Source organism: Phyllobates terribilis, unplaced genomic scaffold (genome assembly GCF_046119375.1).
Source record: "Phyllobates terribilis strain yellow unplaced genomic scaffold, ASM4611937v1 Scaffold_241__1_contigs__length_2998254, whole genome shotgun sequence".
Classification (NCBI taxonomy): Eukaryota; Metazoa; Chordata; class Amphibia; order Anura; family Dendrobatidae; genus Phyllobates; species Phyllobates terribilis.
This window is the reverse complement of record NW_027363001.1, coordinates 2838979-2851178: the sequence shown is the minus strand read 5'-3', so window position 1 is coordinate 2851178 and position 12200 is coordinate 2838979. Positions and strand designations below refer to the sequence as shown.

The 12200-nt window shown below is 44.4% G+C and overlaps 10 non-coding genes across 10 annotated transcripts; all 10 read right to left on the bottom strand.

The window, feature by feature from the left end:
- Positions 1-56: 56 nt before the first annotated feature.
- LOC141217460 (U2 spliceosomal RNA) lies at positions 57-247 on the bottom strand. The gene has a single exon (XR_012286294.1). It is a non-coding gene; the product is annotated as a U2 spliceosomal RNA (small nuclear RNA).
- Positions 248-1362: 1115 nt separating this feature from the next.
- On the bottom strand, positions 1363-1553 carry LOC141217458 (U2 spliceosomal RNA). Its single transcript, XR_012286292.1, has one exon. It is a non-coding gene; the product is annotated as a U2 spliceosomal RNA (small nuclear RNA).
- A 1115-nt stretch (positions 1554-2668) lies between these two features.
- LOC141217552 (U2 spliceosomal RNA) lies at positions 2669-2859 on the bottom strand. Its single transcript, XR_012286383.1, has one exon. It is a non-coding gene; the product is annotated as a U2 spliceosomal RNA (small nuclear RNA).
- A 1115-nt stretch (positions 2860-3974) lies between these two features.
- On the bottom strand, positions 3975-4165 carry LOC141217457 (U2 spliceosomal RNA). Its single transcript, XR_012286291.1, has one exon. It is a non-coding gene; the product is annotated as a U2 spliceosomal RNA (small nuclear RNA).
- A 1115-nt stretch (positions 4166-5280) lies between these two features.
- Positions 5281-5471, bottom strand: LOC141217550 (U2 spliceosomal RNA). Its single transcript, XR_012286381.1, has one exon. It is a non-coding gene; the product is annotated as a U2 spliceosomal RNA (small nuclear RNA).
- A 1115-nt stretch (positions 5472-6586) lies between these two features.
- LOC141217456 (U2 spliceosomal RNA) lies at positions 6587-6777 on the bottom strand. The gene has a single exon (XR_012286290.1). It is a non-coding gene; the product is annotated as a U2 spliceosomal RNA (small nuclear RNA).
- A 1115-nt stretch (positions 6778-7892) lies between these two features.
- LOC141217549 (U2 spliceosomal RNA) lies at positions 7893-8083 on the bottom strand. Its single transcript, XR_012286380.1, has one exon. It is a non-coding gene; the product is annotated as a U2 spliceosomal RNA (small nuclear RNA).
- A 1115-nt stretch (positions 8084-9198) lies between these two features.
- LOC141217455 (U2 spliceosomal RNA) lies at positions 9199-9389 on the bottom strand. The gene has a single exon (XR_012286289.1). It is a non-coding gene; the product is annotated as a U2 spliceosomal RNA (small nuclear RNA).
- Positions 9390-10504: 1115 nt separating this feature from the next.
- On the bottom strand, positions 10505-10695 carry LOC141217454 (U2 spliceosomal RNA). The gene has a single exon (XR_012286288.1). It is a non-coding gene; the product is annotated as a U2 spliceosomal RNA (small nuclear RNA).
- Positions 10696-11810: 1115 nt separating this feature from the next.
- Positions 11811-12001, bottom strand: LOC141217628 (U2 spliceosomal RNA). The gene has a single exon (XR_012286451.1). It is a non-coding gene; the product is annotated as a U2 spliceosomal RNA (small nuclear RNA).
- Positions 12002-12200: the final 199 nt, after the last annotated feature.

The window sequence follows — 12200 nt, the reverse complement described above, 5'->3', positions numbered from 1 at the left end:
AAATGAACAAAAAACATTGAATTTAATTCTTTCTGATTTTAGAAACTGCATTAAAGAAGGGGTGCACCGGTCCTGGAGATACTGCAATACCAGGTCAATGCGTGGAGTGGACAGAGCAAGCTCTTTTTCCATCTCCCTGTTCTAAAAATCCATTTAATATATGGTCCCCAGATAGGGGACGTATCAGATATTAAACTGATAAGAACAGATACTACACTTGATCTTAGCCAAAAGGCCGAGAAGCGATAACCAGAATTGGTTTCAAACTACGGAGCCACCCAAGGATCCTGAAAAGTCCATTTGTGGAGATGAGCTCCTGGACTCCCGTTAAGAAGACATGTTGTCAACCTCTAGATCCCTTACATGCCTGCACTTTTCGGCTTGCTGCTGCTGCAATCCACGCGTTTTAGATCTGCATAACTCCACCTCTTTAAACACAGCACCTTCACCCCCTGCTGTTCCCACCCGCCTCAACACCGTTGGAAGGGAGGAGAACCAATTAAGGCGGGGGGTGGGGTGGAACGAGCAGCTGTCTACCCTTAGCAGGAGGGCTCCTGATTACATACCTCTCCTGCTGCTGCTGCTGCTGGCTGTCCAGCAGCAGACTGAAGGTGGCTGCTGCTGTGCACAGGTATATAAAGGCTCAGAGCCTATTATGACACGCGCAGCCAGCGTTCCATTGCCACATTCCATCTACTGCAGGCAGGATACCTGGCTGGCTGAATGTCGCTGAGAAGCTCACAGAGACCGCCATAAGCAACAGTTTAACAGAATGCCACAGACTAATCAACCAAACTTTTTGGGTTGGGTTCTCTTTTATAGTCTGCAGGCATTAAATGAAAGAAGTCAGTGTTCCAGCAGAAGGAGACAACGTTTCAGAAAAGGCATTGTAGCAAACCAAAAAAGAAATTTTAAGCGCAGCAGAGTAACCAGCGCACATACCTGTTATCCCAGGTGAGTTTAAAAGGCTGCTGTTGATAACAAGGGCATTTGCTAAATAGCTGGTGTGTGTGCAACAATATACTGAAAGGTCAATTATATTGTGCAGCTTATCTCACCACCTGTAGTTATTTAGGTGAAATCTCCAAAATGCTTGCCTAATATGTCTGTTTATCCAAAAGGAAGTAAAAAGGGAGAGCTAGAAAGATAGCATTGCATCACATTACATGGCAATGCAATGCACAGTTGCTGAAGTTGAACCAAAATGAGCTTGTAATCTGGCTTCTGCAACTTTGAACATGAAAAATCCAATGAGGAGAAGAAAAGCAAAGCCAAAGAGTCCATCCCAAAATCCGACAAACAAGCAAAATGAACAAAAAACATTGAATTCAATTCTTTCTGATTTTAGAAACTGCATTAAAGAAGGGGTGCACCGGTCCTGGAGATACTGCAATACCAGGTCAATGCGTGGAGTGGACAGAGCAAGCTCTTTTTCCATCTCCCTGTTCTAAAAATCCATTTAATATATGGTCCCCAGATAGGGGACGTATCAGATATTAAACTGATAAGAACAGATACTACACTTGATCTTAGCCAAAAGGCCGAGAAGCGATAACCAGAATTGGTTTCAAACTACGGAGCCACCCAAGGATCCTGAAAAGTCCATTTGTGGAGATGAGCTCCTGGACTCCCGTTAAGAAGACATGTTGTCAACCTCTAGATCCCTTACATGCCTGCACTTTTCGGCTTGCTGCTGCTGCAATCCACGCGTTTTAGATCTGCATAACTCCACCTCTTTAAACACAGCACCTTCACCCCCTGCTGTTCCCACCCGCCTCAACACCGTTGGAAGGGAGGAGAACCAATTAAGGCGGGGGGTGGGGTGGAACGAGCAGCTGTCTACCCTTAGCAGGAGGGCTCCTGATTACATACCTCTCCTGCTGCTGCTGCTGCTGGCTGTCCAGCAGCAGACTGAAGGTGGCTGCTGCTGTGCACAGGTATATAAAGGCTCAGAGCCTATTATGACATGCGCAGCCAGCGTTCCATTGCCACATTCCATCTACTGCAGGCAGGATACCTGGCTGGCTGAATGTCGCTGAGAAGCTCACAGAGACCGCCATAAGCAACAGTTTAACAGAATGCCACAGACTAATCAACCAAACTTTTTGGGTTGGGTTCTCTTTTATAGTCTGCAGGCATTAAATGAAAGAAGTCAGTGTTCCAGCAGAAGGAGACAACGTTTCAGAAAAGGCATTGTAGCAAACCAAAAAAGAAATTTTAAGCGCAGCAGAGTAACCAGCGCACATACCTGTTAGCTCAGGTGAGTTTAAAAGGCTGCTGTTGATAACAAGGGCATTTGCTAAATAGATGGTGTGTGTGCAACAATATACTGAAAGGTCAATTATATTGTGCAGCTTATCTCACCACCTGTAGTTATTTAGGTGAAAGCTCCAAAATGCTTGCCTAATATGTCTGTTTATCCAAAAGGAAGTAAAAAGGGAGAGCTAGAAAGATAGCATTGCATCACATTACATGGCAATGCAATGCACAGTTGCTGAAGTTGAACCAAAATGAGCTTGTAATCTGGCTTCTGCAACTTTGAACATGAAAAATCCAATGAGGAGAAGAAAAGCAAAGCCAAAGAGTCCATCCCAAAATCCGACAAACAAGCAAAATGAACAAAAAACATTGAATTCAATTCTTTCTGATTTTAGAAACTGCATTAAAGAAGGGGTGCACCGGTCCTGGAGATACTGCAATACCAGGTCAATGCGTGGAATGGACAGAGCAAGCTCTTTTTCCATCTCCCTGTTCTAAAAATCCATTTAATATATGGTCCCCAGATAGGGGACGTATCAGATATTAAACTGATAAGAACAGATACTACACTTGATCTTAGCCAAAAGGCCGAGAAGCGATAACCAGAATTGGTTTCAAACTACGGAGCCACCCAAGGATCCTGAAAAGTCCATTTGTGGAGATGAGCTCCTGGACTCCCGTTAAGAAGACATGTTGTCAACCTCTAGATCCCTTACATGCCTGCACTTTTCGGCTTGCTGCTGCTGCAATCCACGCGTTTTAGATCTGCATAACTCCACCTCTTTAAACACAGCACCTTCACCCCCTGCTGTTCCCACCCGCCTCAACACCGTTGGAAGGGAGGAGAACCAATTAAGGCGGGGGGTGGGGTGGAACGAGCAGCTGTCTACCCTTAGCAGGAGGGCTCCTGATTACATACCTCTCCTGCTGCTGCTGCTGCTGGCTGTCCAGCAGCAGACTGAAGGTGGCTGCTGCTGTGCACAGGTATATAAAGGCTCAGAGCCTATTATGACACGCGCAGCCAGCGTTCCATTGCCACATTCCATCTACTGCAGGCAGGATACCTGGCTGGCTGAATGTCGCTGAGAAGCTCACAGAGACCGCCATAAGCAACAGTTTAACAGAATGCCACAGACTAATCAACCAAACTTTTTGGGTTGGGTTCTCTTTTATAGTCTGCAGGCATTAAATGAAAGAAGTCAGTGTTCCAGCAGAAGGAGACAACGTTTCAGAAAAGGCATTGTAGCAAACCAAAAAAGAAATTTTAAGCGCAGCAGAGTAACCAGCGCACATACCTGTTAGCTCAGGTGAGTTTAAAAGGCTGCTGTTGATAACAAGGGCATTTGCTAAATAGATGGTGTGTGTGCAACAATATACTGAAAGGTCAATTATATTGTGCAGCTTATCTCACCACCTGTAGTTATTTAGGTGAAAGCTCCAAAATGCTTGCCTAATATGTCTGTTTATCCAAAAGGAAGTAAAAAGGGAGAGCTAGAAAGATAGCATTGCATCACATTACATGGCAATGCAATGCACAGTTGCTGAAGTTGAACCAAAATGAGCTTGTAATCTGGCTTCTGCAACTTTGAACATGAAAAATCCAATGAGGAGAAGAAAAGCAAAGCCAAAGAGTCCATCCCAAAATCCGACAAACAAGCAAAATGAACAAAAAACATTGAATTTAATTCTTTCTGATTTTAGAAACTGCATTAAAGAAGGGGTGCACCGGTCCTGGAGATACTGCAATACCAGGTCAATGCGTGGAGTGGACAGAGCAAGCTCTTTTTCCATCTCCCTGTTCTAAAAATCCATTTAATATATGGTCCCCAGATAGGGGACGTATCAGATATTAAACTGATAAGAACAGATACTACACTTGATCTTAGCCAAAAGGCCGAGAAGCGATAACCAGAATTGGTTTCAAACTACGGAGCCACCCAAGGATCCTGAAAAGTCCATTTGTGGAGATGAGCTCCTGGACTCCCGTTAAGAAGACATGTTGTCAACCTCTAGATCCCTTACATGCCTGCACTTTTCGGCTTGCTGCTGCTGCAATCCACGCGTTTTAGATCTGCATAACTCCACCTCTTTAAACACAGCACCTTCACCCCCTGCTGTTCCCACCCGCCTCAACACCGTTGGAAGGGAGGAGAACCAATTAAGGCGGGGGGTGGGGTGGAACGAGCAGCTGTCTACCCTTAGCAGGAGGGCTCCTGATTACATACCTCTCCTGCTGCTGCTGCTGCTGGCTGTCCAGCAGCAGACTGAAGGTGGCTGCTGCTGTGCACAGGTATATAAAGGCTCAGAGCCTATTATGACACGCGCAGCCAGCGTTCCATTGCCACATTCCATCTACTGCAGGCAGGATACCTGGCTGGCTGAATGTCGCTGAGAAGCTCACAGAGACCGCCATAAGCAACAGTTTAACAGAATGCCACAGACTAATCAACCAAACTTTTTGGGTTGGGTTCTCTTTTATAGTCTGCAGGCATTAAATGAAAGAAGTCAGTGTTCCAGCAGAAGGAGACAACGTTTCAGAAAAGGCATTGTAGCAAACCAAAAAAGAAATTTTAAGCGCAGCAGAGTAACCAGCGCACATACCTGTTAGCTCAGGTGAGTTTAAAAGGCTGCTGTTGATAACAAGGGCATTTGCTAAATAGATGGTGTGTGTGCAACAATATACTGAAAGGTCAATTATATTGTGCAGCTTATCTCACCACCTGTAGTTATTTAGGTGAAAGCTCCAAAATGCTTGCCTAATATGTCTGTTTATCCAAAAGGAAGTAAAAAGGGAGAGCTAGAAAGATAGCATTGCATCACATTACATGGCAATGCAATGCACAGTTGCTGAAGTTGAACCAAAATGAGCTTGTAATCTGGCTTCTGCAACTTTGAACATGAAAAATCCAATGAGGAGAAGAAAAGCAAAGCCAAAGAGTCCATCCCAAAATCCGACAAACAAGCAAAATGAACAAAAAACATTGAATTCAATTCTTTCTGATTTTAGAAACTGCATTAAAGAAGGGGTGCACCGGTCCTGGAGATACTGCAATACCAGGTCAATGCGTGGAATGGACAGAGCAAGCTCTTTTTCCATCTCCCTGTTCTAAAAATCCATTTAATATATGGTCCCCAGATAGGGGACGTATCAGATATTAAACTGATAAGAACAGATACTACACTTGATCTTAGCCAAAAGGCCGAGAAGCGATAACCAGAATTGGTTTCAAACTACGGAGCCACCCAAGGATCCTGAAAAGTCCATTTGTGGAGATGAGCTCCTGGACTCCCGTTAAGAAGACATGTTGTCAACCTCTAGATCCCTTACATGCCTGCACTTTTCGGCTTGCTGCTGCTGCAATCCACGCGTTTTAGATCTGCATAACTCCACCTCTTTAAACACAGCACCTTCACCCCCTGCTGTTCCCACCCGCCTCAACACCGTTGGAAGGGAGGAGAACCAATTAAGGCGGGGGGTGGGGTGGAACGAGCAGCTGTCTACCCTTAGCAGGAGGGCTCCTGATTACATACCTCTCCTGCTGCTGCTGCTGCTGGCTGTCCAGCAGCAGACTGAAGGTGGCTGCTGCTGTGCACAGGTATATAAAGGCTCAGAGCCTATTATGACACGCGCAGCCAGCGTTCCATTGCCACATTCCATCTACTGCAGGCAGGATACCTGGCTGGCTGAATGTCGCTGAGAAGCTCACAGAGACCGCCATAAGCAACAGTTTAACAGAATGCCACAGACTAATCAACCAAACTTTTTGGGTTGGGTTCTCTTTTATAGTCTGCAGGCATTAAATGAAAGAAGTCAGTGTTCCAGCAGAAGGAGACAACGTTTCAGAAAAGGCATTGTAGCAAAGCAAAAAAGAAATTTTAAGCGCAGCAGAGTAACCAGCGCACATACCTGTTAGCTCAGGTGAGTTTAAAAGGCTGCTGTTGATAACAAGGGCATTTGCTAAATAGATGGTGTGTGTGCAACAATATACTGAAAGGTCAATTATATTGTGCAGCTTATCTCACCACCTGTAGTTATTTAGGTGAAAGCTCCAAAATGCTTGCCTAATATGTCTGTTTATCCAAAAGGAAGTAAAAAGGGAGAGCTAGAAAGATAGCATTGCATCACATTACATGGCAATGCAATGCACAGTTGCTGAAGTTGAACCAAAATGAGCTTGTAATCTGGCTTCTGCAACTTTGAACATGAAAAATCCAATGAGGAGAAGAAAAGCAAAGCCAAAGAGTCCATCCCAAAATCCGACAAACAAGCAAAATGAACAAAAAACATTGAATTTAATTCTTTCTGATTTTAGAAACTGCATTAAAGAAGGGGTGCACCGGTCCTGGAGATACTGCAATACCAGGTCAATGCGTGGAGTGGACAGAGCAAGCTCTTTTTCCATCTCCCTGTTCTAAAAATCCATTTAATATATGGTCCCCAGATAGGGGACGTATCAGATATTAAACTGATAAGAACAGATACTACACTTGATCTTAGCCAAAAGGCCGAGAAGCGATAACCAGAATTGGTTTCAAACTACGGAGCCACCCAAGGATCCTGAAAAGTCCATTTGTGGAGATGAGCTCCTGGACTCCCGTTAAGAAGACATGTTGTCAACCTCTAGATCCCTTACATGCCTGCACTTTTCGGCTTGCTGCTGCTGCAATCCACGCGTTTTAGATCTGCATAACTCCACCTCTTTAAACACAGCACCTTCACCCCCTGCTGTTCCCACCCGCCTCAACACCGTTGGAAGGGAGGAGAACCAATTAAGGCGGGGGGTGGGGTGGAACGAGCAGCTGTCTACCCTTAGCAGGAGGGCTCCTGATTACATACCTCTCCTGCTGCTGCTGCTGCTGGCTGTCCAGCAGCAGACTGAAGGTGGCTGCTGCTGTGCACAGGTATATAAAGGCTCAGAGCCTATTATGACACGCGCAGCCAGCGTTCCATTGCCACATTCCATCTACTGCAGGCAGGATACCTGGCTGGCTGAATGTCGCTGAGAAGCTCACAGAGACCGCCATAAGCAACAGTTTAACAGAATGCCACAGACTAATCAACCAAACTTTTTGGGTTGGGTTCTCTTTTATAGTCTGCAGGCATTAAATGAAAGAAGTCAGTGTTCCAGCAGAAGGAGACAACGTTTCAGAAAAGGCATTGTAGCAAACCAAAAAAGAAATTTTAAGCGCAGCAGAGTAACCAGCGCACATACCTGTTAGCTCAGGTGAGTTTAAAAGGCTGCTGTTGATAACAAGGGCATTTGCTAAATAGATGGTGTGTGTGCAACAATATACTGAAAGGTCAATTATATTGTGCAGCTTATCTCACCACCTGTAGTTATTTAGGTGAAAGCTCCAAAATGCTTGCCTAATATGTCTGTTTATCCAAAAGGAAGTAAAAAGGGAGAGCTAGAAAGATAGCATTGCATCACATTACATGGCAATGCAATGCACAGTTGCTGAAGTTGAACCAAAATGAGCTTGTAATCTGGCTTCTGCAACTTTGAACATGAAAAATCCAATGAGGAGAAGAAAAGCAAAGCCAAAGAGTCCATCCCAAAATCCGACAAACAAGCAAAATGAACAAAAAACATTGAATTCAATTCTTTCTGATTTTAGAAACTGCATTAAAGAAGGGGTGCACCGGTCCTGGAGATACTGCAATACCAGGTCAATGCGTGGAATGGACAGAGCAAGCTCTTTTTCCATCTCCCTGTTCTAAAAATCCATTTAATATATGGTCCCCAGATAGGGGACGTATCAGATATTAAACTGATAAGAACAGATACTACACTTGATCTTAGCCAAAAGGCCGAGAAGCGATAACCAGAATTGGTTTCAAACTACGGAGCCACCCAAGGATCCTGAAAAGTCCATTTGTGGAGATGAGCTCCTGGACTCCCGTTAAGAAGACATGTTGTCAACCTCTAGATCCCTTACATGCCTGCACTTTTCGGCTTGCTGCTGCTGCAATCCACGCGTTTTAGATCTGCATAACTCCACCTCTTTAAACACAGCACCTTCACCCCCTGCTGTTCCCACCCGCCTCAACACCGTTGGAAGGGAGGAGAACCAATTAAGGCGGGGGGTGGGGTGGAACGAGCAGCTGTCTACCCTTAGCAGGAGGGCTCCTGATTACATACCTCTCCTGCTGCTGCTGCTGCTGGCTGTCCAGCAGCAGACTGAAGGTGGCTGCTGCTGTGCACAGGTATATAAAGGCTCAGAGCCTATTATGACACGCGCAGCCAGCGTTCCATTGCCACATTCCATCTACTGCAGGCAGGATACCTGGCTGGCTGAATGTCGCTGAGAAGCTCACAGAGACCGCCATAAGCAACAGTTTAACAGAATGCCACAGACTAATCAACCAAACTTTTTGGGTTGGGTTCTCTTTTATAGTCTGCAGGCATTAAATGAAAGAAGTCAGTGTTCCAGCAGAAGGAGACAACGTTTCAGAAAAGGCATTGTAGCAAAGCAAAAAAGAAATTTTAAGCGCAGCAGAGTAACCAGCGCACATACCTGTTAGCTCAGGTGAGTTTAAAAGGCTGCTGTTGATAACAAGGGCATTTGCTAAATAGATGGTGTGTGTGCAACAATATACTGAAAGGTCAATTATATTGTGCAGCTTATCTCACCACCTGTAGTTATTTAGGTGAAAGCTCCAAAATGCTTGCCTAATATGTCTGTTTATCCAAAAGGAAGTAAAAAGGGAGAGCTAGAAAGATAGCATTGCATCACATTACATGGCAATGCAATGCACAGTTGCTGAAGTTGAACCAAAATGAGCTTGTAATCTGGCTTCTGCAACTTTGAACATGAAAAATCCAATGAGGAGAAGAAAAGCAAAGCCAAAGAGTCCATCCCAAAATCCGACAAACAAGCAAAATGAACAAAAAACATTGAATTTAATTCTTTCTGATTTTAGAAACTGCATTAAAGAAGGGGTGCACCGGTCCTGGAGATACTGCAATACCAGGTCAATGCGTGGAGTGGACAGAGCAAGCTCTTTTTCCATCTCCCTGTTCTAAAAATCCATTTAATATATGGTCCCCAGATAGGGGACGTATCAGATATTAAACTGATAAGAACAGATACTACACTTGATCTTAGCCAAAAGGCCGAGAAGCGATAACCAGAATTGGTTTCAAACTACGGAGCCACCCAAGGATCCTGAAAAGTCCATTTGTGGAGATGAGCTCCTGGACTCCCGTTAAGAAGACATGTTGTCAACCTCTAGATCCCTTACATGCCTGCACTTTTCGGCTTGCTGCTGCTGCAATCCACGCGTTTTAGATCTGCATAACTCCACCTCTTTAAACACAGCACCTTCACCCCCTGCTGTTCCCACCCGCCTCAACACCGTTGGAAGGGAGGAGAACCAATTAAGGCGGGGGGTGGGGTGGAACGAGCAGCTGTCTACCCTTAGCAGGAGGGCTCCTGATTACATACCTCTCCTGCTGCTGCTGCTGCTGGCTGTCCAGCAGCAGACTGAAGGTGGCTGCTGCTGTGCACAGGTATATAAAGTCTCAGAGCCTATTATGACACGCGCAGCCAGCGTTCCATTGCCACATTCCATCTACTGCAGGCAGGATACCTGGCTGGCTGAATGTCGCTGAGAAGCTCACAGAGACCGCCATAAGCAACAGTTTAACAGAATGCCACAGACTAATCAACCAAACTTTTTGGGTTGGGTTCTCTTTTATAGTCTGCAGGCATTAAATGAAAGAAGTCAGTGTTCCAGCAGAAGGAGACAACGTTTCAGAAAAGGCATTGTAGCAAACCAAAAAAGAAATTTTAAGCGCAGCAGAGTAACCAGCGCACATACCTGTTAGCTCAGGTGAGTTTAAAAGGCTGCTGTTGATAACAAGGGCATTTGCTAAATAGATGGTGTGTGTGCAACAATATACTGAAAGGTCAATTATATTGTGCAGCTTATCTCACCACCTGTAGTTATTTAGGTGAAAGCTCCAAAATGCTTGCCTAATATGTCTGTTTATCCAAAAGGAAGTAAAAAGGGAGAGCTAGAAAGATAGCATTGCATCACATTACATGGCAATGCAATGCACAGTTGCTGAAGTTGAACCAAAATGAGCTTGTAATCTGGCTTCTGCAACTTTGAACATGAAAAATCCAATGAGGAGAAGAAAAGCAAAGCCAAAGAGTCCATCCCAAAATCCGACAAACAAGCAAAATGAACAAAAAACATTGAATTCAATTCTTTCTGATTTTAGAAACTGCATTAAAGAAGGGGTGCACCGGTCCTGGAGATACTGCAATACCAGGTCAATGCGTGGAGTGGACAGAGCAAGCTCTTTTTCCATCTCCCTGTTCTAAAAATCCATTTAATATATGGTCCCCAGATAGGGGACGTATCAGATATTAAACTGATAAGAACAGATACTACACTTGATCTTAGCCAAAAGGCCGAGAAGCGATAACCAGAATTGGTTTCAAACTACGGAGCCACCCAAGGATCCTGAAAAGTCCATTTGTGGAGATGAGCTCCTGGACTCCCGTTAAGAAGACATGTTGTCAACCTCTAGATCCCTTACATGCCTGCACTTTTCGGCTTGCTGCTGCTGCAATCCACGCGTTTTAGATCTGCATAACTCCACCTCTTTAAACACAGCACCTTCACCCCCTGCTGTTCCCACCCGCCTCAACACCGTTGGAAGGGAGGAGAACCAATTAAGGCGGGGGGTGGGGTGGAACGAGCAGCTGTCTACCCTTAGCAGGAGGGCTCCTGATTACATACCTCTCCTGCTGCTGCTGCTACTGGCTGTCCAGCAGCAGACTGAAGGTGGCTGCTGCTGTGCACAGGTATATAAAGGCTCAGAGCCTATTATGACACGCGCAGCCAGCGTTCCATTGCCACATTCCATCTACTGCAGGCAGGATACCTGGCTGGCTGAATGTCGCTGAGAAGCTCACAGAGACCGCCATAAGCAACAGTTTAACAGAATGCCACAGACTAATCAACCAAACTTTTTGGGTTGGGTTCTCTTTTATAGTCTGCAGGCATTAAATGAAAGAAGTCAGTGTTCCAGCAGAAGGAGACAACGTTTCAGAAAAGGCATTGTAGCAAAGCAAAAAAGAAATTTTAAGCGCAGCAGAGTAACCAGCGCACATACCTGTTAGCTCAGGTGAGTTTAAAAGGCTGCTGTTGATAACAAGGGCATTTGCTAAATAGATGGTGTGTGTGCAACAATATACTGAAAGGTCAATTATATTGTGCAGCTTATCTCACCACCTGTAGTTATTTAGGTGAAAGCTCCAAAATGCTTGCCTAATATGTCTGTTTATCCAAAAGGAAGTAAAAAGGGAGAGCTAGAAAGATAGCATTGCATCACATTACATGGCAATGCAATGCACAGTTGCTGAAGTTGAACCAAAATGAGCTTGTAATCTGGCTTCTGCAACTTTGAACATGAAAAATCCAATGAGGAGAAGAAAAGCAAAGCCAAAGAGTCCATCCCAAAATCCGACAAACAAGCAAAATGAACAAAAAACATTGAATTCAATTCTTTCTGATTTTAGAAACTGCATTAAAGAAGGGGTGCACCGGTCCTGGAGATACTGCAATACCAGGTCAATGCGTGGAGTGGACAGAGCAAGCTCTTTTTCCATCTCCCTGTTCTAAAAATCCATTTAATATATGGTCCCCAGATAGGGGACGTATCAGATATTAAACTGATAAGAACAGATTTTTTTTTTTTAATTTGGCTATCCCCTGCAGAGGGATAAAACCGTTTATTAAAACTTTAACAAATTACAAGCATAATTAAACAAATACCAAACGTTAAAAGACAAATGAAATTTACAAAACAAAAAAATACAAAGATTTTAAATAATTAGGTTCCATTGGTCAACAAGCCATTTTTTGGAAATATGTACATTCTTCTTTTTGTCAATTAAATAATAAGTATACATTTCACATAAAC